Here is a 25,127-nt window from a genome sequence, read left to right as displayed (position 1 = left end):
GCAAAAGACAATGAATGGAACCCTATAACTAACTTGCATCTCAAAAATGTGAATTTTTGCACACTTAATTCATGCTTTTATGTGCATCTTTGATCGTTTATTAATTGCAATGAAGCCTGCGGAGAGGTCGTTTGATGCTATGTCAAAAGTCGAAGGGCTCTTAAATTCAATAGGTTTTCATGGGACAACACCTCCATTGTTGCACAAAAGAACAATGCAAGTACTGCTCAGGAAGTGGCCTAGCCAGTGTCCATGAGTGGATTAAAGGCAAGGAATTTTTTGAAGAGGGTTCGATCCAAGAAAAGGGGTGCTTCTGTCGGAACATCAACATCTAAAGGTGGATGGGTGTTGTGGAAGGATCTCTGCAAGTATATAACGGACAATGATAGCAATGCATGTAACATTTAATGGCCTAGTAACTTGTGTGTAGCGAAAAATAGCATGAACATAGTGAGCATTTCATTAGAATAGATTCCTAATGAGAGTGCTTGGGTGGAGAGAGCAACAAAAAGCATAACACCTAGTTAGATAGCATGAACAATACTACAAAAGAGAGAGAAATTAAGCTATTGACAGCAGTTGAGGACCGGATTTACATGGAGCCGGTCCCCCCTCCAAAAGGCTTTGTATTATGGTTTCTCCCATCAAGAGAGACATTTTACAATACAATCCTTTGTGTTCCTCCAATACTAGCTAGTGCAATGAAGATGGAAACTTCATGCACTAAGCAAAACACTTATGAAACACAACATCAATTCCCTCACGGTCTCAGACCCAAGACCACACACACCTTCAGAGATGGTCAGAGCTAGCGGGTATGAAAGTAGATTGAGAGGACGAAGGAGTATTCTGACGAGAAAGATGTACATCTCCTCACATAATCACTCATATTAGCATAGCTTAGCTTAGTAATGAGCATGGTTTCTCCCATCAAGGAGACATTTTACAATACAATCCTTTGTGTTCCTTCAATACTAGCTAGTGAAATGAAGATGGAAACTTCATGCACTAAGCAAAACACTTATCAAACACAACATCAATTCCCTCACGGTCTCAGACCCAAGACCTCACATACCTTCAGAGATGGTGAGAGCTAGCAGGTATGAGAGTAGATTGAGAGGACGAAGGAGTATTCTGACGAGAAAGATGTACATCTCCTCACATAATCACTCATATTAGCATAGCTTAGCTTAGTAATTAGCATGGTAGAGGAGATGAGCATGCATTGAAACTTGGCTCTTGGTTGGATTTTCATCACAAAGCCAAGAGTTGTTGGTGTAGGCCTCCCTTCTCACAAGCTTGGAGTAGGTGGTAAGCTTTCCATTAAAGCTTGAGAAGAAGAGAGAGAGAGTCTTCTTGCTCCACACATGACATTTTGTGAGTGTGTAATGCAATAATGCCTTGAGAAAATCAGCCCCCTCTCTCTCTTGGTCGACCCCTCTTGCTATTTGCTCATGCAAACACCCTATTCGACCTCCTGTTAGCAGCAAGCTAACGAGGACACCATTTTTCGGAGTTCTCATTGTAAAACAATTATTATTTTGATAAATCTGGAATATTGTAACTCCTATTTTCTTGGTAAAATTTGTAATTAATACGTCGGGGCTACAAGATTCTAGATTGTATCAGCCAGTCAATTCCCAGCTTTGGTAGAACTCCAGATTATTAGTTTTGACCACTCAAAAACCTTGGCTAAGGTATAAAAGACAATTTTTGTAAGATTTTTACAAGTTTTTGGATAAGAAATACACAGCGTGAGCGAACGGCGCTCACTTCTCTCCTTCTTGCGCTTCCTACTCCCTCTTCGGTTGTCACATTGCGAATGCGTTTGTTGCATTGTAACCGTAGTTAAGAGCTCTACGCATTGACGTAATCCATTCACAGTATTTTGTAGCTTTTGGCGTCGCTGACCCGCGGTCTAATTTCATCATAACTAGGATTTTACACTACTAAATCAAAAACTAAACATAGGCGGTGTATTGGGGCATCATTGCTAAGCATTTAGATGCATTCTGGGTCGAAAACAACTAGGTCAAAAATCCACAATCACGATTTTGGAACTTGACCTAAAGTAGGGTTTGAGGCCATAGGCATGTGTGCTTAGGTCTTATAAACTTGTCCTAGAAGTTTCGTTACGTTTGGATGTTATTTGATGCTGTAACGGATGTGATTTGTTTGTCGATGAGCGATTGGCTTTTGGTGATTTCAGTCACTTGAGTGTAGCTTGATTTAGATGCGAGTTGTTAGTTGTTTTCTGAGAGATTGATAACTTCTTGTAGCCTCTATGCACTAGTCGAGTCAGCTTCATCCCATGGTTTGACAAATTAATCGTGGTTCTCGCTAATATTGCAATAAGATAGGATGGTGAGGTTAGACATGCGTCCCACATTTGGCGCCGCTGCCGAGGATCAAAGAGACCTAAACTAGGGAAAAACAAGAGCGTCTTGTGTAATTGTCCTTTAACTTCCTCTAGGTTTGCTTAGACTTCAAAAATCTCTTTTAGAAACCGCATAGCTTAAGATTGTCGTCTTTTGCTGTGTAGAGTATCTTGGAAGTAATCGTACTTGTTGAGTATCTTTAGGACTGTAGAATTGTAGATTTAGATTAGGATTTGGAGAATGATTGGTAGACGAGACAAGTCTTACGATCAAGACTCTGGAAAACATAAAAAACACAAGAAAATGAGTGTTTGTGGACACTTTCCACAACCCCATTGCATGAGAAACTAGGAGTAGGGTAAGTAGGATCCGTGGTGGATTTCAGCACATTGCTCTCTCTGAAAGAATCAAGTGTGAGTTTTCATGTAAAGTTGCAGAATTTCAGGTCTACGGCTAGAGATAGCTTGAAAAGACTTGAATTCACTCAATCCGACTGGAGAGTAAGCCTAAGAGTTGTCCGAACCAATGTGGTAAGCTCAAAGACACTTCGAGATAAAAAATTTCAAGAAGTTGACCAAAACTTAGATTATTTACTTTTTCTTGACATATTAGGCCAAATTAAGTTTTGACTTGATTTATAGACTTAAAAAGCATCATAAAAAGACTGTCTTTGAGAAAATTGCAAAAAAGTGCTCATTTCAAGCCTCAAGTTAATAATCACGATTATTAACTTTTTGCTCTAAATTGGCCAAGATTCATACCATTGACTCATTGCATGTGTACAAACAACTTTTGTAAAGGTCCAAAAGATTTGGATCACTAAACTGGCAAAAAACTGGGTAACCAAAGTTTGTACTCACTTTTTGAATCTTGTTTGTTAATTGGGTAAAAATTTATCCAAACTTGTTGAAAATTGATCCATAGGCTTATATTGATGTGATAAACATGTGTACATGCTCATTTGACCAAAAACTTGCAAAATTTTGTCGTGTCTTGCATGCTTGCACACTGTTGCCTAAGCTACAGTTCCCATGATGTGCAACCTAGGCTACCTGTCACGTTCCCTGCTCGTTGCGAGCCATTGCCCCCGATACTTCCCCTCCTCCTCAGCTCAAAAATTTACTTCTTGTTGACCTATCTCCTTCCCAAAGGGAACTCAAGAGCCCCACCAAAAGAACGAGAAAGAAGCAAGTCTCCTGCCACCTCGGTGGAGATGGCTCCACGAAGACAGCGGACAAAACGCTCTCCATCACCTCCTAAATGGAGAAGATCATCGCACACTTCTCCACACCATAATTCAAAGAGGAATGATAGAAAACAAGAGAAGAAAAAGGTAAGAAAGAGGTCACTCTCTTCTCCATCTTCTTCCTCTTATTAAGAAAGTGATGGTGCAGACAAGGAAGACCAAGGAAAGAAAAAGGCAAGAAAGAGGTCACCCTCTTCTCCGTCCTCCTCAAATTCTTCCTCCTCTGAAGAAAATGATGATGTAACTTGAAAATCACCAAAAAGAAGAGGACATAGGAAATCCTATGCCGCATGGAAGAGATCATCCAAGCTCAAGAAGCTCAAAGAGGGAGGAAAAGCATCTCTTTCCTTACCTACGATGACACCTTTGGTGCTACAGACAAAGTCTTGGCCTTCATCCAACAATTCAATGCGTCATTTGGAGATGAGGGCTTCCTAGAGTCCTCTAAGCTACACCATGTAGCTATGCATTTTCAAATGTCCGCCAAGCAATGGTGGTCTAGCCTACGGGCAGACAATGAAGCTCCACGAACATGGAAAGCTTTAAGAGCTTCCATCATGAAGCAATTTTTGGCTATCGATGCCAAAGACAAAGTATTCACTGAATGATGAATCTTGAAGCTCTCTCCCTACAAATCTATTCACAAATATGTAGACAAGTTTTGGGACTTACATCTCAAAGCCACTGTACTATTCAAAAAGATGGATTTTGAGAGCAAAAACAACAATTTTGTGTGGGTCTAGCTGAAGATATGGTAGAGTATGTCAAATCCCAAAGGCCACGCACCATATCTGCGATCATACACCATACCATGATGGCTTCACGAATCCATCTCCAACAAGGGGCTAAGAAAAATCTTAAGCCCATGGAGAATTAGGACTGTAACAATGAGCCTAAGGGGAAGGACAATGTCCAAAAGTCTCCTAAAGGCAATGCCAACAACAACAAAGCTAAGGAGAAGGGAGTTTATAAAGGAAAAAATAAACTCTCCCCTGAAAATCTTGAGCGTTATCGTAAAGATAACCATTGTTTCAAGTGCGAGGAGCAAGGGCATGCCTATCATGCTTGCCCCCACAAGAATACAAGAAACGAGCCTCCTAGAGCTACCTTGGTCAAAATCCAAGAAGAGGAAGCTCACCACAAAAGATCTGCTCTATGCCATGCTTGGGGAAAGGTAAGAGAACATGATGCGTTTATTCTCTTTGACCCTAGTTCTACTCACAATTTTATATCCACAGAGTTGGCCATCAAGCTAGGCATCCAAGCCTATGAGATGGGCGATGTCCTACCCATCGATGGCGCTTTCAAGGGGCAAGAAGCTTCAATCACTCCCTTAATTGGGAAATTAAGGCTCCATGTCCAAAGCTATGTGGACAAAGAGGAATTCTTTATCTCTCCTCTCAAGCACAAGGATGTAATCCTAGGGGCACCATGGTTTGATCACATGGCTGCCAATGTTAAATTCCCTAAAAGGAAAATCTACTTTAGGTTCAGGGAAAAGATATGTACATAGATGCTAAGGAGTTGCGTAACACCATACCCATTTTACATATGCAAGCTTTCAATAAGTCAACAAAGAGCTATTATTCCGTGTACATGATTTTTGTTAAAGATTCTCAAAATGGACCTAATGCTTTAGCAAAAAAAAATATAAACAATAACAAGGAATTAGAGTTGTGCATTTTTCTCAAGGGGTTCCAAGATGTTTTTATTGACAACATCCCTTGTGAACTACCTCCTAAACGAGGCAATGATGACCAAGCACCGCCTAATAAATCTCCTTATAGAGTTTCTCAAGCTCAACAAGAAGAGATTATGCGGCAAGTGCATGAGTTAATTGAGAAGGTCATGGTTAGGCCTAGCTCATCTCCACTTTGCTCACCTGTATTATTAGTGCAAAAGAAAGATGGCACATATTGTATGTGTGTCAGCTATAGAGAACTAAATAGGATCACTATCAAGAATAGTGTTCCCATTCCACGGGTAGAAGACCTATTTGATAAGCTACAAGGGTTGACCTACTTCAGTAGAATTTATCTAAAAAGTGGCTATCTTCAAATAAGGATAGTTGATCAAGAAATTGTAAAGACCGCATTTTGCACTACATTTGGTCTTTATGAATACATTGTCATGCCTTTTGGCTTGACCAATGCACCAGCCACATTCACTTGCTTGATGGAGAAGCTATTCAGGCCTCACCAAACCTGTTCTTTGATGATATTATCATCTACTCTAATTCACTAGAGATGAAGACAAGCAACACCTCCAGGTAATATTTCAAGTTCTATGAGAGAATAAACTTTATATTAATCAAAAGAGAAGTGAATTTTTCTTACAAGAGATTCAATATTTAGGCCACATTATCTCTCAAAATGGCATACAAATGGATCCATCAAAGCTAGAGGTAATAAAAGTATGGCCTAATCCAAGGAATCTTCATGAACTAAGAAGCTCTATAGCCTATAGGTATGTGTGCATACTATAGACGCTTCATAGAAAAATTCTCACAAATCGTGGGACCATTGCATGACCTAACAAAGAAAAACCTTAGGTATACATGGTCTACCAAGGAGAACAATGCTTTCAAAAAGCTTATCTCTCGAGTTGTGCTTACACTGCGGGATCTCTCAAAGCCATTTGAGGTCCAATGTGACGCTTGTGGTGATTGCCTTGGAGCTGTTTTCCTACAAGAAGGGCATGCCATAGCCTATGAAATTCGAAGGCTCGACCCTAAAAATCTCTAGGCATATATGAAAAGGAACTCCTCGCAGTTCTACATGCCTTAGACTTGTGGAAGCACTATTAATTGGGGACTCCTTTCATTCTACGAAGAGATCACAAAAGCCTTAAGTACTTCATGACGCAAACCAACCTCTCCGACAAACAGATGACGTGGGAAAATTTCCTTTTGAATTTTATTTTCATATTGCTCACATTGCTGGCAAGCATAATCAAGTAGCCGATACACTCTCAAGACGGTCGAGAGTGAATGCGATTTCCATAGCAACTCAGAATGATCTATCTTCTGCGATAGAGTATGATATTGTTCTCGATTTTAGAGATTTGATTTCAGCCCTTGCATTAGGGAAGAAAGAGGAACAATTTACTTTATAAGATGGCTAACTTCTCTATGGCAATAGACTGTGTGTTACTAACTCACCACGTGAGAAAGTAATGTATGAATCTTATGCTCCTCCTTATGCTGGGCATAGAGAGATTTAGTCTACCCTAAAAGGGATTGAAACATATTTCTTGTTACCATATACATGTGGTAGTGATGTGTGTGAACACACTAGGACCGTCGGGGCATTTTTTCCCTCTTTAGGAGGTTTTTTCCCCCGTGCATTGTATATACGCCCATCACTCTAGGGCTATCTATCTTTCCATTGTACACTAAGTAACACACTCTCTATTGTGTGTCTTGAGCTTCCTTCGTCTTCTCCAAGCTGTGTGTGTTTCTCTGCAACCCTAATTCCAACAATTGGTATCAGAGCAGGTCACGTCCTCCCGAGCTTAGTCGCCAGGTGCTCCAGCACACGCCTGCTCACTTTCTCCGATTTCAGTGAGCTTTGGCGAGCGTTCGCAGGTCAACAAATTTTTTGGGCGAGCTCAAAGAGCTCGATCTGCTCAGAATTTTGATTTGGGCTCATTTCGGCCTTCGTTTCCACTACAGGCAGTACTGCACAGGCTATTTCGTCGTTTTGTGCAGAATTTTTGTCAGTGATTTTTTCTGCAGAACAGGTGCCTTATAGTCTTCTACGGTTTGTGCTATATAGCACAGGTTGTTCCCACTCCATTTATCCTATTTTCGAGTAGTTTTCACATCAGGTGCAGCATTTACCATGGCTGACAACAACAACACAGACGTGTTCAAGATGTTTGCTTCTGAGGACAGGTTGGATGGGGACAACTACCCTATGTGGGCTTATATGATGCAACATGTTCTTGTGTCAAAGGGTGTCTGGAACATTGTGCAGGGCATTGATGTACGTCCTGGTTCTAAGGATGTAGGCGATGTTGAGGATGTTGCAGGTCTTGCTGCAAGGATTGCAGCTGTTAGAGTTGTTTTGCCTACGGCAGAACAAGCTCGTTGGGATGTTAAGGATGCGTAGGCTCATGCATTGATTGCGTTGTCTGTGAAGCGCACCATTGTTTCTCACATCCGTTCAGCAAAATCTACAAAACAGACTTGGGATATTCTAGCAGGTCTTTATGCAAGCCGTAATGAGGCTAAAATTGCTTTGCTGCGTAAAGAGCTGGAGTCGAAGATTATGCATGAGGAAGATGATATGGACACTTTCCTTGCTAGTGTCAAGGCTATCAATGAGCAACTTATTTCTGTAGGTGAAGTCATTTCAGACAGTTCCCTTGTGCAGACTGTTCTTGATGCCTTACCAGATTCCTACTAGACTTTTGCTAGTACTTGGAGACTTATGACCCAAGGAAATCCTTAAGTTGTCAAGTTTGATGCATTATGCACATTGCTGTTGCAAGATTAACTTTCAGAAAAAATAGGACTAGGCAGCGTGCAGTTGAACAGGCTTTTATTGCTTCTCAAAGAAAGGGTGGTAACAGTAATGCAGCCACTTCTTATGGTTATGCTGCCAGTGGCAAAAATTCTGTTCCTAATGCTTCTGCTGGCAGCACTTCGTCTGGAAATTCTGGTGATAAGGGCAAAAAGAAGATGCGTTGCCATTATTGTAAAGACAATGATCACTTGATCAAGTCGTGTCCTAAGTTGAAGGCCAAAGAGGCTAAGAAGAAAGAGGGTGGTTCCACTGCAAATACTGGTTCCAATACAAATGCAGCCATTGTTGAGTCTTCTGTGAAAGGAGACTGTAATGCTGATGTTGATGCAGAATGGGATTTTAGCGCAGAGTGCACTTACAATCCTGCTGTCCATGATGCATGCTTGTCAGTTGCTGCAGATTCACATGTGTGGTATTTTGACAGTGGTGCTACAAAGCACATTACCTCACATCATGAATTGTTTACCTCTCTCGAGTCAGTCCCTCATGGGAATTCAGTCACTTGTGCCAACAACGCCTCTTATCCAGTTCAAGGAGTTGGAAACATTGTGCTCACTACTGCTAATGGCAGTTCCTTCACACTTGTTGATTCACTTTATGTACATGGGATCAAGAAGAATCTCTTGTCTGTATCCGCACTTGCTAGACTTGGACTTGTAGTCAAATTTGTGGATGACAGATGTACAGTTCATGATCTGAGTTTTGGTGATGAAATTGTTGCATCTAGCCTTTTGTGCCGTGGGCTGTATAAGATCACTTTGTATGACAAGTGTGGACAAAATTTTGCAAATGCTGTTGCAGATTCAAGGGCTATTTTAGATGCAAAACTTTGGCATGCACGTTTTGGTCATCTGAATTTTGCCAGTTTGCTGCGTTTGCAGAAATCTGATATGGTTGCTTCTTTGCCGCCTCTTGAAGCACCTGTCAAACATGTTTGTGAAGGCTGTATTTTGGGTAAGATGCAGCGTTCTAAATTTCCAAAGGATGGTTCAGTTCGGGCCACATGCAGGTTGCAGCTTGTGCATAGTGATGTTTGTGGGCCCATGCAAACTCCGTCCTTGGGCAATTACCTGTACTTTGTGACTTTCATTGATGATTACCCTAGGCATGCATGGGTATTTCCGCTTAAAGCGAAGTCCGAAGTTTTTATGTGCTTCAAACAATTTCTGGCTATCGCTAAAAATGTCTCGAAATGTACTATGGGCACCCTCCGTTCCGATCGAGGGGGGGAGTATATGTCTCATGAATTTAATGCATTTCTGGCTAGTCGTGGGATAAAACACCAATGTACAGTGCCTTATACACCTCAGCAAAATGGTGTTGCTGAGAGAAAAACAGGTGACTGATGGAAATGGCACGATGTATGGTCAAAAGTCAAGCTTTGCCGCATTCTTTTTGGCTTGAGGCCATTATGTGTGCCACTTATGTACTTAACAGGTGTCCTACGAAAGCTTTGCAGTCTATTGCTCCATATGAAGCATGGCATGATAGAAAACCTTCTACATGCGTGTTTTTGGCTGTTTGGCATATGCTTTGGTGCCACTAGTGCAACACAGAAAATTGGATGATAAGGCTGTCAAATGTATTTTTGTTGGTTATAGTGCTGAAAGCAAAGGTTACAGGTTGTATCATCCGCAAACAAAACGTATTCTGGTTTCTCGGGATGTAGTGTTTGTGGAAGATTCTGTTCTGTCATGTACTAGAGACAGTAATGTAAGCTCACGGGACATTTATGACACTTTGTTGCCTCTTTTCAGTGGTGGAAATACGAATGTAAGTTCCAATGAGGCAAATGTACAGCCTATGGGGGTTTCTAAAAATGTTTTAGATCAGCCTATTACGGATGCAGATGTACATGATGTACTTGATGAGGAAAGGCCTGAAAATGAGCAGGCTAGAGGTATGCCAAAATGGTTGGTGCACACTTTGCGTGACAGTAAATGGGATGCACCTTTGTCTAGTCGTACTCGTTCAGGATCTCGCCATGCATCTTATGCATCAGATTGTTATGCTTTGGTTGTGTCTAGTTTACATGATGTTGAGGAGCCTCTATCTTTTGATGAAGCACAGAATTTAGAAAATTGGATGGCTGCCATGCAATCAAAATATGATGCACTTATAGAGAATGACACATGGACTTTATGTGATTTGCCTCCTAGCAAAAAGGCCATTGGTACAAAGTGGGTTTACAAGTTGAAACGCAAGCCGTATGGTGAGATCAATCACCATAAGGCTCGACTTGTTGCAAAGGGTTATGCACAGCAAAAAGGCATAGATTATGAAGAGACTTTTGCTCCCACTTTTCATATGACTACTGTGCGTTTTCTATTTGCATTGGCAGCTCATTTTGGTTGGGATGTACATCAATTAGACATTGTTACTGCTTTCTTGAATGGTGAAATATTTGAGGAAGTTTATGTAACGCAGCCTCGCGGTTTTGTCATAAAAGGACAAGAGGACAAAGTGTGCAAATGTAACAAGGCTTTGTATGGGTTGAAGCAATCTCCTCGTGCTTAGTATGAGAAAGCTGACGCACTCATTTGGTCAAACAAGGCTTTCGTAACTGTCCAACAGAAAGCACATTGTATGTAAAGCGTGAGGGTGATGTAATTCTCATTGTGGTTCTTTACGTTGATGATTTGCTGATCACTGGACCAAATGAGAGACATATTGCTGAATTTAAGGCTGATTTGAATGCTACTTTCAAGATGAAAGATTTGGGGTTGTTGAATCATTATTTGGGTATATAGTTTAAGCAGTGTGATGGTGGTATTGCCTTGTGTCAGAAAAGTTACATAGAGACATTGCTATGTAAGTTTGAACTTGAGGATTGCAAACCTATTGCCACTCCCATGGAAACAGGTTTGAAGTTGAGTCTACATGATGCTGGTGATCCTGCTGATGTCACTCTTTACCAAAATGCTGTTGGCTGCCTCATTTATGTATGCAACACGAGGCTGGATATTCAGTTTGCAGTCTCACAGGTCAGCAGATTTATGCATAGCCCAGGGTCTAGGCATTGGCAGGCTGTCAAGAGGATTTTCCGCTACCTTAGTGGCACTTTATATCTTGGCTTGTTTTATCCCAAGGGGGGATCATTTCCACCAGACTTACATGCTTTTTCGTACTCATATTGGGCTAGTTGTTTTGACACACGAGTGTCCACAAGTGGTTTTTGTTTCATGCTTGGCAGTTCATGTGTATCATGGTTGAGCAAGAAGCAACCTTCTATGGCCACTTCAAGTTGTGAGGCTGAGTACGGGGCAGTCTTCACAGCTACGGTTGAGTGTGTATGGCTCAGACGCCTTATGGCTGATTTGGGTGTTGGACAGGACACTGCCAACACTATCTACACTGACAGTCAGAGCGCATTGGTAGTTGTGAGGAACCCAGTTTTTCATGCTCACACAAAGCACATTGAGGTGCATTACCACTATGTCAGGGAGAGGCTCTCAGTAGGAGAGATCAGCTTGGCTTATGTGCCAACACAGGACAACCTTGCAGATCTTTTCACAAAGGCAGTGTCTCGTGAGAAGTTTGAAGCTTTCCGCAAAGCTTTGGGCTTACTCCCCTTTGTAGACTGGTCCTGTCCTCAAGGCATGGCACTTCCCTTTACTCATGTGCCAGCTCTTGTTCACCGCATCACTCCAGGGGGGATTTGTTACCATATACATGTGGTAGTGATGTGTGTGAACACACTAGGACCGCCGGGGCATTTTTTCCCTCTTTAGGAGGTTTTTTCCCCCGTGCATTGTATATACGCCCATCACTCTAGGGCTATCTATCTTTCCATTGCACACTAAGTAACACACTCTCTATTGTGTGCCTTGAGCTTCCTTCGTCTTCTCCAAGCTATGTGTGTTTCTCTGCAACCCTAATTCCAACATTTCTATTGGCCTACCATGAAAACAAACATACAAGAGTATGTTTCTAAATGTGTGGTATGCCAAAAGATGAAGTTTGATAGAGGAAAGCAACCTGGATTGCTTCAACCTTTGCCAATCCCTAATTCACCATGGGAGAGAATATCCATGGATTTTATTTTTGGATTGCCTAAGTCTATCCATAGGAATATGGGAATATGGACAATAGTAGATAGGTTTAACAATAGTAGATAGGTTCAACAAACAAGCTCATTTTATACCTGTCAAAAAGACTATCAAAGCCCATCAAATGGCAGCCCTCTTCATATCACAAATCTTCCAGTACCATGGCTTACCAATTTCCATAGTGTTGGATACAAATCTTAGAATGACCAGTAATTTTTGGAAGGGTCTCTTTGAGAATTTAGGGACAAGGCTAAACTTCTCTTCGGCCTATCATCCACAAATGGATGGCCAAAGTGAAATAGATAACCTAACAATCCTTGATCTACTAAAAGCCTATGTAACAAAAGTAGGGATCAAAGATCCAATGGGAGAAGTACTTACCCTTAGTGGAGTATGCTTACAATAATATTGTACATACCTCCACGAGAAAAGCACCTTTTGAGGTAATTGAGGGAAGATCTAAAAGTCCCATGCTACTTAAGGTACACGAAAAGATCTTCGTTGCAGATGAGTATAGCCGAGACCTACAAGAATCTTTCCAAAAGATTAAGGATTCTCTCTCTATCTCATGGAAAAGGAAAAAGGTTGCTGCTAATAAGCATAGAAGAGTCTAAGCCTTTAAAGAAAATGATTGGGTCTTGTTTAAATTTCCCAAGTCTCAATTAAGGCACATGACGAGCAAGAATCCTACAGGACACCAAAAGTACTATGCTAATTAGCAAAAAGGTACTATGGTCCCTTCCAGGTTCTTAGACCAATCAATGGAATGCCCTATCAACTCAAGTTTCCTAGTCATTGGCTCATACACAATGCTTTTCATGTGAGCCTACTAAAGCCTTACAAAGGAGAGCCACCTCAAGAACCAATTATTGAAGACCCACCGGAGATCGAGGACCAAGAAAAGGTGCTGGAGCCCGAGCCCATTCTCCAACATGAAGACAAGGTATTGAGAGGTGGTAAGATTATCCAAAGATATCTTATTAAGTTTAAGAGTTACCCTTTTGAAGATGCTAGATGGATGGAAGGCATACAATTAAAGGATAACCTAAACCTTGTCAATGCTTACAATGCTTCCCTAGAGTAAGCAAATGTAAAAATGCTTAAAAATGAACAAAGTTTTTTTCTTATAAGACTCTCTTTTTCTTTATTATGCACAGGTGTTATGCTTAGAATCAGGTTTGTGGAGACGACGTCTCCCAAACACCAAGTAGATCTTGTCACTCTACTATGGAAGATTGATAGGACCAATGTTCAAACATGCTTGCGGCGGCAGCTTAATCTCTCAAGCACCAAATGGATTAGTCATCCATTCTGGAACGATGTCATAGGGTAAGATAGGGATCCTCTACCCGCTATAACAAGGACTAATGAATAGGCTTTATCTTCTCTACCCCATAGTCGAGGACGACTATGATTTCAAGAGAGAGGTAATGTCATAATAACTAATATCTAATCTCCTAAATGATTTTCTCATGTTAAATTGATCATTTAATATGGGGAAGTACAAGGAGATAAAAAGCTAGAATATTGGTTAAGCTGACAGACCGGCCACAATAGAAATCCAAAGGAGGGAAAATAGGGATCCAAAGGGGGGCAATCTGCAAAAGAGCAATGTGCAACAATGGGCTTCAAAGACCCTAAGGTTCAGCCCATTAAGACTTCCGAAATGCTAAGGTTCCAGAAGTCAATGTAAAGTCCAATGGTCAAACCTTAGGGAAATTGGATTCTTTGTAAGTGTAAACAAAGTCTTCCTAGATCCCTACATAGGAGGGGGCAAGCCCTTTTAATAGGGTATGAGAGAGAAACACACACACACACACACACACACACTTGCAAGCCCTTTACACAAAGGGAATAAGGGACACATGTAACCTCCCTAGCCCAGTTGCCCCCAAGGTGCACTCAAATCCTATTGGGTGGCCATAGAGGCGGACCACTGAGAATAAGGCTACATTAAATCTAGTTAATTAATTTAAAAACACTTGATAAAAGAACTAATAATAATTAAGCTCTCTAGAAGACTATTGGACAGTCTCACAAGGGGTCCAATGAGCATTCAACAGCCCAATGGCTTGCCTGATTCTTATTGGCCAGAAGACAAAAGGGTCCAATGAGAGTTTAATTGCATTAATTAGCTACCTAAGGATCTCACAAAAGGGGAAAGGTGGACACATGTCAAAAGGCTATCACGTATGCTTCTCAATTATCATTGGCTAAGCTTTACAGGATCCAATGGGGTGCCAACATGAGTAAAATCCAAGAGGGGTCGACCAAGAGAGAGAGAGAGGGGGGGCTGATTTTGTCAAGGCATTATCACACACACACTCACACAATCTCATGTGTGAAGAAAGAAGACTCTCTCTCCTTCTCAAGCTTTAATGGAAAGCTCATCATCTACTCCAAGCTTGTGAGAAGGGAGGCCTACACCAACAACTCTTGGCTTTATGATGCAAATCCAACCAAGATCCAAGCTTCAAAGAATGATTATCTCCTCTCCCGTGCTAATTACTAAGCTATTCTAAGATTTTATGAGTGATTATGTGAGGAGATATACTTATTTCTTGTAAAAATACTCCTTCTTCCTCTCGATTTATTCTCATACCCCGCTAGCTCTCACCATCTTTGAAGGTGTGTGAGGTCTTGGGTCTAAGACAGTGAGGGAATTGATGTTGTGTTTTAAAGTGTTTTCTTAGTGCGTGAAGCTTCCATCTTCATTGCACTAGCTAGTTATTGAAGGAACTCAAAGAGTTGTACTATAATTAAATGTCTCCCTTGAAGGGGGAAACCTATAATAAAAAACCTTTTGGAGGGGGAAACGGTTCCACGTAAATCTGGTCCTCAACTCGGAAACCTATAATAAAAAACCATTTGGAGGGGAGAACGGTTCCACGTAAATCCGGTCTCTACTGTTGTCATTTTCTTAATTTCTCTCTCTTTTGAAATATAGTTCATGCGTATCTAACTAGCTGTCATGCTTTTTGTTACTCTCTCTATACAAGCACTCTTGCCATGCTCATTAGGAATCTAATCTAATGAAATGCTCACTATGTTTATGCTTTTTTTTGCTACACACAAGTTACTAGGCCATCAAATGTTACACGTTCTGTCTCAAGAAGGAAAACCATTAGCATATGAATCTTGTAATTTACGTATACATGAGTTAAATTATCCTACACATGACTTGGAATTGTTGGCCGTTGTGCATGCTCTTAAAGTATGACGACAGTATCTTCTTGGAAGGAGATTTGAAATACATACCGACCATAAAAGCCTTAAGTGGATCTGCACCCAATCTGACCTTAATATGCGGCGACGAAGATGAATGGAGTTGTTATGCGAATATGATTTTGGAGTTGAATATAAACCTGGGAAGGAAAATCTTGTGGCCGATGGCTTAAGCGAGAAAAGTAGTGTAGCGGCTGTCACAACCTCCACTACTTCTTTAAATTGACCTTATTCAAGAAGGTATGACTCAGGACCCACATTACTTAAAATTTAGTACTTGATGAACTTAAATAATCGCACAGAGAGGCACGAAAGGAAAACCAAAGGCTTTCACGTTGAAGGAGATGCATCACCTTTACTTCGGTAATCGTCTTTGTATTCCAAATCAAGGTGGAATCAAACTTCAGATATTATGTAACATTTAATGGCCTAATAACTTATGTGTAGCGGAAATTAGCGTGAACGTAGTGGGCATTTCATTAGAATAGATTCCTAATGAGAATCACAAGAGTGCTTGGGTGGAGAGAGAGAAACAAAAAGCATAACACCTAGTTAGATAGCATCGACAATACTTTCAAAAGAGAGAGAAATTAAGCTATTGACAACAGTTGAGGACCGGATTTGCATGGAGCCGGTCCCCCCTCCAAAAGGCTTTGTATTATGGTTTCCCATCAAGAGAGACATGTACAATACAATCCTTTGTGTTCCTTCAAGACTAGATAGTGCAATGAAGATGGAAACTTCATGCACTAAGCAAAACACTTAATCAAACACAACTTGAATTATCCCCGTTCTCAACCCAAGACCTCACACACCTTCGAAGATGGTGAAGCTAGCAGGTATGAGAGTAGATTGAGAGAAAGGAGTATCTTACGAGAAAGATGTACATCTCCTCACATAATACTCATATTAAATCAAGCTTAGCTTAGTAATTAGCTTGGTAAGAAGACAGAAGCTTGGCTCTTGGTTGGATTTGCATCCTCATGCCAAGAGTGTTGATGTAGGCTTCTATCTCACAAGCTTGGAGTAGGTGATGAGCTCTCCATTAAAGCTTGGGAGAGATAGAGTATTCTTTCTTCACACATGGTCAAGTGTGAGTGTGGTGTGTCAATGCCAAGAAAAAATCAGCCCCCCCTCTCTCTTGGGCAGCCCTTCCTGCTAATTGGTCTGCTTTTGCCTCATTGGACCTCCCAAGTCAAGCCAATGTGTTAACAGCATAAGTGATAGCCTTCTGACATTGTCCCCCTTTCCCCTTTTGGAGCTTTAGGTAATTAAATAATTAAACTAAACTCTCATTGGACACCTTTGCCTCCTGGCCAATAGGAATCATGCAAGCCTTGTTCCGAATGCTCATTGGACCCCTTGGGAGACTGCCCAATAGTCTTCTAGGAACTTAATTCTCATTGGTTTCTTTTATTAAATGTTTTTAAATTAATTAAACTAGATTTACTCTAGCTTAATTCTCATTGGTCCACTTCAAGGTCTTCCAATAGGAATTGGCACACCTTGTGGGCATCTGCCTAGGGAGCTGACATGTGTCCCTAATTCCCTTTGTGTAAAGGGAGCCTGTGTGTGTGTGTGTGGGCTTTGTCCCTCATCCCCCCTACTAAATGGGCTCGCCCCCTCCTTTGTAGGCTTTGAAGAACTTTTGTACAACACTAAGCATCCAATTTTCCCTAGGTTGACCTTTGGACACAACCTTTGAATTTTGGAACCTTAGCATTTTGAATCTTAAGGGCTATCCTTAGTCTTTTTATCCCATTGTTGCACATGGCTCTTTTGCAGATGTCCCCTCTTTTGATCCCTATTTTCCCTCCTTTGGATCCCTACTGTGCCGTCTAGCTAGCTTAACCATTATTCTAGCTTTTTCTCCCCTGTACCTCCCCACATTAAATGATCAGTTAATATGAATAATCATTTAGGAGAATTAAATATTGATTATTATGACATTACCTCTCTCTTGAAATCATATACTACCCTCGACTATGTGTAGAGAAGATAAAGCATATTCATGAGTCCTTTTCTTAGCGGGTAGAGGATCCCTATACTACCCTACACATCATTCCTAATGGATGACTAGTCCATTTGCGCTTGAGAGCCTGAGGCTGCCGCAAGCATCTGCACATTCAGTCCTATCAGTCTTCCTTATAAGTGACAACTCTACTTGGTGTTTGGGAGACGTCGTCTCCACAAACTTGATCTAACATGCATACTACTTATTTTTGTGCACAAATAAAGAAAAAGAGAGTCTTATAAACAAAAACTTTGTTCATTTTTAACATTTTGTACATTTGCTTACTCTTGAACATTGACAAGGTTAGGTTATCCTTTAATTGTATGCCTTGCATCCATCTAGCATCTTCAAAAGATAATTCTTAAACTTAATAAGATATCGTCGAATAGTCTTACCGCCCTCTTACCTTGCTTCATGTCGGAGAATGGACTCGGGCTGCAGCACCTCCTCTTGGTCCTCGATCTCCGTGGGTCTTCAATAGTTGGTTCTTGAGGTGGCTCTCCTTTAAGGCTTTAATCTCACATAAAGCATTGTGTGAGCCAATGATTGGGCTAAGAATCTGAAAGGACCATAGTACCTTTTTGCTAGTTTAGCATAGTACTTTTGGTGCCCGTAGATTCTTGCCCGTCTGTGCCTCAATCGAGCCTTGGGAAACTTTAACAAGACCCAATCATTTTCTTTAAAGGCTCTCTTCTGTGCTTGTCACAGCAGCCTTTTGCCTTTGCTGTGATAGAGATAGCATCCTTAATCTTTTTGAAAAGATTCTTGTAGTCCTCGCTATACTCATCCAACGAAGATCTTCCCATGTTCTTTAAGTAGCAACTTTTTGATCTTCCCTCAATTAACTCGAAGGTGCTTTTCCTTGGTGAAGTATGTACAGTGTTATTGTAAGCATACTCCACTAAGGTAAGTACTTCTCCCTTGATCTTTGATCTACTTCCGTTACATAGCTTTTAGTAGATCGAGAATGGTTTAGTTAGCTATTTCACTTGGCCATCAGTTTGTATATAGGCCAAGAAAGTTTAAGCCTTGTTCCTAAATTCTCAAAGAACCCTTCCATAAATTACTGTCATTCTAATCTCTATCCGACACTAGGACATTGCAACCATGGTACTTGAAAATTTTGAAATAAAGAGGTTGCCATTTGATGGCTTTGATACTCTTTTGACAGTATAAAATGACTTGTTTACTAAACCTCTACTATCGTCCATATTCCCGTATTCCCATGATAGAGTTAGGCAATCCAAGATAAAATCCATGGATATGCTCTCCATGGTGAATTAGGATTGCAAGGTTGAAGCAATCCAAGTGCTTCCCTCTATGAAATTTTGTCTTTTGCATAACCACACATTTGGAAACATACTGTTTAAAGTTAACTTTCATGGAGCCAATAGAATTATGTTTCAATTCCCTTTAAGTAGACTGAATCCCTCTATTAGCACGCATAGTCTATTGCCATAGAGAAGATAACATCTTGTAAAGTAAAAGGTTCTTTTTTTCCTAATGAAATTGAAAAAATCCAAGTCTAACTCGGGATCCTAGCATACTCATTCACTCTCGGCCGTCTTGAGAATGCATGTTAAAGGCAGTTACGCCGCTAGCGGAAGCTAAATAGCGAGAACTCAACCAACAACAGAATTTGTCAGACGAGGACGGAGCTTGACCCGCAGGCGCATGGAAACAACTAGGTGGGTGTCAAATCACCTACTCGACCTTCTAATGACAATCACTACTAAGGAAATCAAATCTAAGTTCTAAAATACGCAAGTGACTGAAATCCGTACTACGAACGAATGCTATACGAAACAAATCTAGAATCATTGAATCGATCTCAAACTCAAGGGGAAGTCTATACACTAGGTAAGAACAACACCCTAAAGACTTGAACTGCAAAATCAACCTATAACCACTCCGTGCGGTAAACGCGTATGAAGACAGGCCGAAAAATACAGGTGACCGAAACTTGACCCCGATGGTACTAATGTGTAGCTCTACTCGTTGTGGTTCTATAGATATGCTGCACGCTCTATTCCGACACACGAGTTGGAAGAAAACTCACACCGAAGCTCGTAGGAACTTACCACACGTAGAAGCCGATAGCGCGCACTCTTGGTATCTGTGCGTAGCTCTCACCGTTGCTAACACAATGGCGGTGTCGCTTCTCCAATGGCGGCCGTAGCTCGCGTAGCAAGGAGATAAGACTCTCTCTCTCTCTCTCTCAGACACAGTCACGGCGCTCAAAAAAACTCACTTTGATTAATAATTGAATCTGCCTTAGGTTACAAAACTTTGGCTTATATACCTCAGCCTTGGAGGTGAGAACATCTCTAATTATTTACATCAACAGGTGAAATTACTTTGGGATTACAAGCTGGAAACTCAATTGAGTCCCGTTACTTAATGAATGGCTCAAATCAAAATTAATGTCGGAAAGACATTTATTACAATCAATGGTTACAAAATGATGGGTGTGAGCAAAAATGCGGGTGTGATCCTCTGCTGGCTCAACACTGCCCCCCTCCGCGTTCATGTCGTCCCTGACATGACTTTTAGGCTTGGTCAATAGAGTCCTGTCGTCTTGAGCATCTGCAAATGTGATTCGTAGCGTAGGTTGCCGATGGTCAAGGTTGGGCCGAATATTTTGCTTTCGTGAGTGAAAAAGCCGGTGTAGAAAGCTTCTTCGAATGTTTGCATGTGGAAGCTAGGCAAAAACATAATTCTTTGGTATAAGAGATGTAACACCTTTGGTGATGGCTGCAATGAAAGATCATACATCATATCCGTCACTGTGTCGGCCGTCGATAGTAGACTCGAGGTCGTGGCTTTATCTGGCGCGAACACTTCAATGCATGCTAAGAGAGTCCTGCAGATTTTCTTTAGCATCTGACACGAAAGGTCAGGAGAGCCAGTAAAGAGTTTGATGGTGCCCGTTAGGGTTTTCACCATGTAGGCTTTACCTATTCTCTCTCCTGCCTTTGGTCCTGGCATCCTTGGGTAATTAAGCCAATTTGGCTTCTTTTCTGCAATCCTGCCATGCTCTTTCCAGCTTCTGACTCTTGGCACCGGGCAGAAGGTTGCATCCTCCCGAATCTCCTTTGGAGCCTCTACCAAGTAGATGAGGTAGGCTGGGTATTTGTTCAGCCAACCTTTCCTCCATCTAGGTTGAGAATCTACAATCTTCTTTGATTGTTCATCCTTTGTGATGTCGCCTTCATAAAGAGCGACATACTGCTCCTCCTCTATTCTCTTTTTCGTCTTTATCACTTCAAATTTCATCAGAGGGAAAGGCAGGCTGGGTTGCATCCACTCTTCGTGGAGCACTTTTGTGTCTAAACCTTGAAGTCTAATGGAGATGAGGAGTCTCCTTTCCCATTCCATTTCCGCCTTGGCACTTTCCTCTGTTGACTTTTCTATTTGGTCCTGGAGCCTTTGTTCTTCTTCTTCAGAGATTCCTGAAGTCGAGGCCACTTCTTGAACTGGGGCTGGATCTTCAATTGTGGTTGCCTCTCCAGTTTCTGGTAGCTCTATGGCTTCTCCCCCTGCTTCTTCTTGTGGTGGCTCTGTTTCTCTTCTTTGTTGCTCTTGGAGGTCTTGGAGCTCTTTGCGGAGGGCCTCATTTTCTGTCCTTAGTGTTTGGTTTTCTGATGTGAGCCTCTCCTCTGCAGCCAATGATCCCTCCGCCATGTGCAATCTTTGCACTTGCTCTAACCTCAGCTCTCTTTGCAGACTTCTGACCTGATCTTCCAGAGCTGGTACGAGGGCTCCCTCTTGTTCTGTTCCTGCTCTGCTAGCTCTAGGGGTGGTCCTGAGTCTCATGATTGTCCTTTCTTGAAGTTCGACTCTTTCCCTTAGCTCAATGAGCTCATCCTTGGCTGCCTCCAGCTCATCTTCTATTCGCTCCTTTGCTTCCTGTGAACTTGTTACCTCTCTTGAAGCTTCGGCTAGTTGGAGTATCAAGCCGTCTCTCTCGTTTTTTGCATCGTAGAGTGATGCTTTATGACTTTCAGATTCAGTCATAGCATTCTCTAACTGCTTCTGCAACTCTGCTTCCTTTTGTTTTGCTGTCTCAAGTGCTACTTCCTTTGCTCTGGATCTTTCTTTAATCTTGCTGAGCAGTTCATGCACCATGTGCATGTCTTTTTCATCTTCATCTGTCAACTTGACAGCTCTTTCTGCCACCACCTCCAATGGCTTCGGCTCGTCCATTTTCTCTTTACTCTCCATTGTACCCTTCGTCTTTTCCTTCGTCCCTTTCCGATCATCTTGTTTCCGTAGGGATATCCCATAAACTGCCTCCAGGGCCTCTTCTTCACTGTATCCGATTGCTATCAGATCCTCGTAATCATCTTTCTTTTGCTGAACTGGATCTATCTCCTTTTCCTTGGTCCCGGCCTCCGGCTTTTCCATAACTTCTGTTTCTATTTCTATTGTGGTTTCCTCCACAATAATTTCCATCTTCTTCGGGCTTGGTACAACAGTAAAAGAGGGCTGATTGTCCTCAGTCATCTTGGCTTTCCCTTTGTTTGCTTGCCCGTCTTTCTCTTGAGGTTCAGTAGACTCATCTACTTTCTTCTTCCCCTTGTCGTCCTTTTGCAGCTCAGCTTTTAAAAGCTGTACTTCCTCTTCAGTATAAGGCTCGACAGGTTGCTGCTCCAGTATGGCCTCCGACTCCTCATAAGCTCTAATATATTGATCATATTGATCAACATTTGGCCTGGCTGAGCTGGTTCCGACTTTACTGGGGTCTGGCACCCACATTTCTTCAAAGTCCCCCTTTAGAGCTCTTTCCGCTCTAAACTGCTCTACCAGCCTTTCCATTCTTGCGGCTTTTTGACTTTTGGTTTGCTTGGGATCGGCCTTTTTCTTAGCTTTCTTCTTGAGCGGCTCGTCCACAGCCTCTTCAGGTTCTGAAACTATTTCTAGTTTTCGGCGTGCTCTTGTGGACGCCCTCTTGGATACTTCTTGCTGTTCTTCCTCCTCATCGGCTTCTCTAAGCCACTCATTCTGGGAGGGAACCCGTGGCCCTTGATCTCTGGCTCCAATAGCTTCATAAGCTATTCTTGTCAGAACTTCAGCTCCTCCTATATACTTTGGCCTCTGGTTGTGCATGGCGATTACTTGCTCGTGGATGTATTGAGCATAATTCACCTCTTTTGGCACGTTGCTCTTCAGTGCCCATGCGATGGTTGTCGCAATGGCATGGGGTGGTGTAGTATACTTCTGCGGTCTTTTACTGCACACATGGAAAAACTGGTTGTATAATCGGCAAAGGGTTGTCGCTCGTTGATCTGCCATATCTCCGTAGGTTGTATTTTGTTTCTTTGATCCATAGACCTCTATGGCCTCTCTTCTTTCTCTGACAGAACTCCCTTTGTTGTGCAGCTTCAGTGCATCTGCAATGAGCTGTGGAGTGATCTGTACTTCAACTGTTTCTCCATCCATGGCTGTCAACGTGGCTTTCCCATCCTTCTGAATGGATGTTGCCAACTCATAGACTCTTCTTGTGTCTACACCTGATGGTCTCGAGGTGAAGAACCTGTGTAAGTCAGCCTTTTCCAGGTATCTGCTTATGTTCTCTGATCTGCTATAATCCACTAATTCTCGTGGGATCATAGGTACATCGACCGATTGCCCTTGAGGATCTCTGAAAGTCCCCTGGTAGATCTTTATTCCCTCTTTTTCTAGTACTGCTTCCTCCACCCAAGTCTTGGTTGGCTTTAGGGTTTCTGTTGGAATATCAAAAGGTTCTGCTTCTGCAAGAGCGTCCTTGATGGTTGGTCTTTTTCTCTTAGTTGCCGATGACTTAGCGGAATCCATGGATCCTGTAACTCCAATTACAGAAGTTAGCATCTTTTTAGTACTGAAAGCCGAAATGAAGCTTTTAACTATTTAAATGACTTGAAAATTGAAACATGAGCTATTCAGGGCCTAAGGATGCAATGTAGGTGAAAAAATATGCAAACTGGGCTCAAAATCATGCTGGAGACATCATACGCGTATGATGTCTTTTGTGTCAGAATGACTTCATATTGGTTGTGCTTGTAGCTGATAGTGTAAACATGAGTATCATATGCTTGGATTTGAGTTTGGATCCCATTTGGTCAAGTTTTGTCCAGTTTAGTCCAGTTCAGGCTCTTGGCAAAATTTTGAAAGGGAAATGGATTTTATGATCCAAATTGGGTAAAACTTGGTGGATTACCTTCAAATGGCATGTAGAACACTTCTGTTTGGTGGTTGAAACCCTTAGATGCCAAAATCACATAGTGAGACATCATACGCGTATGATGTCTTTTAGTGCATTTTTGGACCAATTTTCTCTATAAGCTTGGTTTTGGCTTTAGATAGGCTTATTCAGTGGATTTATCAAGTTTGGATAGAATTTGGGCTAAAAATGGCTCTGGAGACATCATACGCGTATGATGTCTTTTTCATCAATTTTTCATGGGATTGGTTCTGTGGACTCCCATGTGCTAGTGAAGGACTGTTTATACTCAAATCTTGGTTTGGACTTGAATATGTTGGATTTGGGACAAAATAGGCTTTGTATGAAGGATTTTCTCTTAATTGGGCTAATGGGGTGATCCACTTGACCAAATGGTTCCAAACTTCATATGTAGCATGTATTAGATATATATAATGGATGTATGATGACAAATGAGCATTTTTGGCTCTGTAAGTGCAAATAGACATTATACGCGTATGATGTCTTTTGTGTCAAAATGGTGCTTTTTGGTTCCAGATAGCTTGTAGATGTGTTAATCAACAATCCTACAAAGTTTCAATGAGTTTGGAGTTATTTTGACAAAATTAGGACCAAAAATCAATTTTATGGCCTACTTTGCGTCTTTTTGGTTTTCCTTGGGTTTTCTAACTCCAATTCTCATGATACTTGGTTCATAGGATGTGATTAACATGTGGAATGAGGCTATGCACTCAAATGTTGAAATGGATGTGAAAATCATGCTGTGAGACATCATACGCGTATGATGTCTTTTCTTGAAATGTTGGTCTTTTTGTGCAAAGAATGCTTTGTGCTAGTGCCCTAAGCCCTGCTAACTAGTTTTCAACTTAAAAAGTCATCAGTTTAGCTAAAAAGCCCCCTTATAGGCATTTCAGTCTCCGAATTCGTCTTTTTGCCTTGGAGTTGAATTTCTTCAACTTTTCTTCTTGAGAGTTGCATTTCCAGCTCATTGGATATGTTGTGAAGCCACCTATTCGGTTGAACTTGACTTTGGCTCCCCGTTCTCCATCTTTCTCCATTTGGTTGCCCGAAAGCGTCTTTTTCACCATCGGTAAGTGAATCAGCTTTCTTTTGGGTTTTGCTTGCAAACATAAGTCATCCATGTATATTTGAAGCTGCTTGTGAAGTTTCATGTCATTTGGTCGTCAATTTTAGCCGTTATGCCAAAATGACGCTTTGTGTGTCCGCAGCCGAATCGGTTGTTCCGACCTACTTTTGGTGATCCAAACCCGGAGATACTCCATGGTTGCATTGCCCTCGATGTTGTTAAGCTTCCTGAGAAGTTTTGTGTCGTTCCGACAACTTTTTTCTGTTTGCCTCTTGCAGGCTCTGTTGACCTAGGGTTTTTCCAGTCGTTCTTTCTTGAGCTTTGAGTGCTAGAAACTCATCTCCTATACTAGGGTAACCCACCTCTAAGTTCTTGCAAAGTTTGGTTAGGCGGTTGT

The sequence above is a fragment of the Adiantum capillus-veneris genome, chromosome 23, assembly GCF_014529385.1.
Source record: "Adiantum capillus-veneris isolate H3 chromosome 23, ASM1452938v2, whole genome shotgun sequence".
NCBI classification, from domain to species: Eukaryota; Viridiplantae; Streptophyta; class Polypodiopsida; order Polypodiales; family Pteridaceae; genus Adiantum; species Adiantum capillus-veneris.
This window is presented reverse-complemented; position numbering follows the sequence as displayed.